This window comes from Triticum urartu, chromosome 3 (assembly GCF_003073215.2).
Source record: "Triticum urartu cultivar G1812 chromosome 3, Tu2.1, whole genome shotgun sequence".
Classification (NCBI taxonomy): Eukaryota; Viridiplantae; Streptophyta; class Magnoliopsida; order Poales; family Poaceae; genus Triticum; species Triticum urartu.
Window position 1 is genome coordinate 171,123,425 of NC_053024.1, and position 5,046 is coordinate 171,128,470.

Consider the following 5,046-nt stretch of genomic DNA (forward strand, 5'->3'; position numbering starts at 1 on the left):
CTCACCACATAAAAAAAATTATATGCACTCATAAGTCCTAACACACACCTTGCTATCGAGGGGAATGTTGGCTCCCACTAAAAACATTTTACCTTTATGGGACATTAAAGCATCAAACCTGAGGTTTGATCCCTGATGGGTTGGGAGTACCACTACTCTCCTAACCATAAACACATGTTGGTTCTCAAGTTTTTTTAAGGGTGTTGGTGGAGGTGATTTTCTTATGATTAAATGCCTACATCCAATACAAGTATCTTGTAAGTTGTTCTCAATCTTCTATAAAAATATGACAATTTTATCAAATTAGGATCCAAATAACGCGTTGACATCCCCTCAGCAAAGTCACCCGAGTGAACTATCATTCCCCCCAGCCAAGTAGGAACAAACGAGCGTTTTCGTTTGCTAAAAAAACAACTCCAAGTGAACGCTCCACAATTGTCGTGCGGAAACAGATAAATGTGGCATGTTGTTGTAGGATGTGTCATGTTATAAAGTAAAAATTGATATGATGTACAAAAAAGATTGTCAGAAAATTGTCATGCTATAACAGAGTAACTGTCATGCATTTTCACATATCTCCCATGATTGCAGCATAGAGAATTGCTAGCCTAAAAAGAGAAATATTGTGAAAATTGTCATGCTCGGGGTTTGCCATGCTGGCTGAAGGAAATTTTCACGCTACATCAAGAAAAAAGGTGGAAGTTGTCATGCTCTAAAAATACAAATAGTCATGGAAGGTTGCCATACTAAACGAACCATTTAATGCCATCAGTCTGCGGTTCGCTTAGAAGGTTGCGTGAAAGCGAACACTTTAGGATTCGATGTGGGATCCTACCTACCTGAGGGCGTTCACTTGAAATAGCTAAAAATCTAACTTCAAAGCGTTGGCTTTTAGGTAAAATTATGTCACACTTTTGGCATGCTCTATGAAAATTGATGTAACAAGTAGTATGTGGTAAGTGCGATTGGAAATCATGTGCACCTATGGTCGAAAGTTGTAGTGGATAATTCGAAATATCTGATTTTCATATTCGCATTCCAACTATGATGGAAATGGAAATGAAAGATATCCAGGTTTATTTTACAAATACAAAAACAAATATGGTACGTGATTTTAACACAAATATGGATATGGAAGTGGATTTATCCATATCCAAATACAATTCCGTGAGCTAATTTAAGCAACTCTAGCCCAAATGTGTTAATTATCCAACATAAAAGCCTAATAAGTTGTCAAGTTTACTTTGTGTATAGTTAACCTTTGGACTTATTATGCATTATAGTAATATTTATGTATAAACATGCCTATCATTGCAAGTTGATTATTTTGTGTCATATAGCCATGGACTTATTTCTGTTAACTACTAATATATGTCATTGTTACTCGCATCATCCTATATGTATCCATATTCTAGTAACATCTGATCCGCATTCATATTCACTAACATTTATATTGACATTTTATTTTTAAAGGTAAACGATTCTAATCGGCCAGCCGGCTGAAAGCTCGGTTGGTCACCTCGCGCTGGCCGTGGCCCTTCCTATTTCACGCCGCAATCAATCCCCTCCCGGGGCGCGTGTCCATAGTGAACCCCACTCGACCGATTTCCTTCCCTCGCCCTTATATCTTCTCTCATGCCTCGGCTACCCGTCGTCTTTTCCTCCCCCATCGCCTCCCTCCTACGGCACCAGCGACCACCACCGACGCCTCCCCAAATACCACCGTTGCCTTTGCCGCGAACTCATCAGATGCTGCACCCACCTAGCCAAAAAGCCACAGCCACCCTTTTGGAAGGAGCTGCAACCTCAAATCCGGGAGCTGCAAAGATTCCAGGCACCGCGAGCCCTTTGTTGTGCGGGGATGCTGTGACCGATGATGGGCGGAGCTAAATGGAGGCCACCACCGTGTTACAACCACCACGACAACGATCGACGAGCAATTGGACGTCGAGAGCCGTTGCTGGAGACGCGCGACAACCTCTGTTAGGATGGCAACCACGGGGTCACGATGATGCAACCGGCATCATGGTGCTACAACAGGCACCCCGAGAGCTGGAACCAACGATTTTTTGGTGCTGGACCTAGCACGCGTTTGCGCTGGAACCGGTGCTATGGCTATGCTAGAATCAACGTATGTTTTTGCTGGAATTGGTTTTTTTGTTGCTACAATCAACCACTAGAGTTTTGCCGATGAGAATCTTTTTGCTGGAATAATCATTAATTTTTGCTAGAACTGGCTATTTTTGTTGCTATAATCTGACGACTAGCGCGTGATCGGTTTAAAATTTGGGCCCTGCTGACCGGCGTCTAGGGTCACTCTTTTAATAAAAATATAAAAACAAAATAAAGAGCACTATGCAATCTGGCTCCGATCCGTTTCTCGTCCCGGCTCGGCTCTGCGTCGGAGCGCCAGCCCGAAGCCGACCGTAGGCCGTACTCCTAGATCACCCGCGCCGCGTGAGCACGTGCGCGCCACGTGTCCTGGTGATCGGACGGGAAGGGAAGGGAAGGGGAGGGAGGGGATTCAGGGGGGGCTCGTGACGCCACGTGATCCGGGCGCCCACCCAAGGAAGAAAACCCCACGAAGCTTTCACGCACCCGCTTCCCAGCCCCCACACGACACCGACCCGCGGGTCCCACGCGGCCGCGGCCCCGCGCGTGCCGTCACCGCGCCCCCCGGGTAAAAAGGGGAGAACCGCTACGCCAGAGCAGCACCGCGCGAGGGCGCGGGGGCGTGGCGGGGTGGTGGGAAACGTGAAGCCTATTTAAGCAAAACGAGCGCGCGAGCCCCCGACACGTTGTGCGCTAACTAACGGAACCCGCCGGCGTCCCGCGCCCGACCCGCCTGGCGTCGCTGGCGCTGACGCGGTGGCCCCGCCCTCCTCGCCGTGTCTGGGCGGGTAGGCTCGTCGGTGCGCGGAGCGGCCGCCCGGGCGATTAGCATGCGTTAACTGGCGCCATCCCGGTCCGAGGAGCGTAAAACAAAACGGAAGCGCACGGAAAGACGTGCGGGCGGGGGGTTGGATGGGGGTCCAACGTGATGGGCGTGCGTGCGTGCGTGCTCCTCATGAACGGCCCGGGACAAAGGGGAGCGAGCTCACGGCATCGCCGTGCACGGATGGATGGACCGATGCTTCCCGGCCATCGAAAGCGTTGCAGTCGCAACGCCGGTGCGTGTTTGCGTCGGGGCAACCCCTGCTTGTGTGTAGGGGCCGTCCGCTGTTGTGTGCTGTCTGTGTGCGAGCGAGCTGGAAAAGGAGTCTTTTCCATCATCGGTCGCTTGCTTCCGGTACAGTGGATCGCATGCCTGGGCCGCCTGCCTGTTGGTATATGGGTTGCTTGCGTGGGACAAAATAAAGGGGAGTTCGTCTCTTCTCATGCTGTGTCGTCGCCGACTCACTGGATGATAGCTTTGCTCTTGGGAGCGGCAATTCTTTTGTTGCCATGCGAGTTAAAGTAGCGGACAAGATAAAAATGGTTTTAAGTACACATTATATCAGTGTTAAAGTAGCGGACCAGATAAAAAATGTTCTAAGTACACATTATATCAGTGAGTCATTACATGCTTCTTTTGCAAAAAAGAAGTGAGCCATTACATGCTTCCTGGGGGAGTGACCTAGCTTAACTCGTTCGGGAAGTGGATGTACAAACCCAACACCTGGGTTCGAATCCTCACGGAGGCGATTTTACGTTTCTATTTATTCTTGAGGACCTGGCTTTTCTGATACTCACGCATTTATTGAGGACTAGGCTCGGTGCATAACCGAGATTAAAAATTTAATACTCATATTTAAAAGGCCGTATGCATTCCTAATTGGTGCAGAGGTCGGGGAAGTGAAATTCTCCTCCAATTTTAAAGTCCTCCAATTTCCAAGGATCCAGCCAAGCACCCACGGCCGCCGCACAATGGGCGATGACTCGGGTGACGACCTGGGCGGCGACCCACGGCCGCTCGACGCGCGACTGCCCTCGCCGCTGCTCGACGCGCGGCTGCCCTTGCCGTCGCCGCCGGGGATCTTTCAGCCGCCGTCGCTCGACGCGCGGCTGCCCTCGCCGCCGCCGGGGATCTTTCAGCCGCCTCTCTCATCGCCGAAAGGGGAGGGGAGTCAGGCAATTTTGGTCGAGCCAGATCTCGATGGAGATGACGTGATCCGGGCATAGGCGGAGCAATGGTCGATCCATTTCTCCGATCGAATCTCCAGCGGATGGATCAGGGGACGGCTGCAACACACTCCGGCGTCGCGGTGGACGTCTCTTCGGAATATGGACAACGACATCCTTGCCGGCGATTATTTGGAGGCTGGCGTTCAGATCAAGGTAGGGTTTCGTTTTCCGATTGATGAGTTCGACGTGCTTGTTTTGTGTTGCATGCAGGATGTTCAGAGGAAGGAGATCGAGGTGATCGACTTGACGATGGCGCCTGTGCATAAGACATCAGATCGGCGATTCGGAGGATGTTTTTGGGTGTTAGTTGATTGCGAGGAGGACGAGGAAGAGGACGTCGGTCATGCTAGGGATGAGAAGGGGCCGGATGACGGCACAGAGCGGCTGATGCCGCAAGCGGCCGGACTTGTGGTCGCGCCGTCGACATCGAAAGCGAGTCCGGGTCACCAGAAGCGGGAGATGAAGAAATCTACGCAGACAGTGAAACCTTGGGTAGGGTCGCTCCCAAAGGTAAATCGGACCCCCTGACTTTGTCTCATTTCATCCTAGATGCATGGACTCTCATTATGAAGAAGAAGAATTCAAGGAGGAGCCGGTTGCCGCCACCGAAGTGAACGCCGCCGGTGGCCAGGGAGGCCAACGAGGTTTGAGCGGCCAGACGGGATCACTTGAATTCTGTGTTGGGCCTAGTGGATGGACCCGCTATGGCGTTGGTCGTGTGTTCCTCTCAGACTGGGCAAGAGGCCCGGGTGGAGGCCCAAGTCACATACATTGACAGGCCAGGCTCGCACAGTCTGCATGAGGTAGCGAGTCCTGAGTCGCCTCATCGAGCGATCACCAGCACTAGGGTTTTCCGTCCGCCAGGTTTTTCCATGCTAGGGA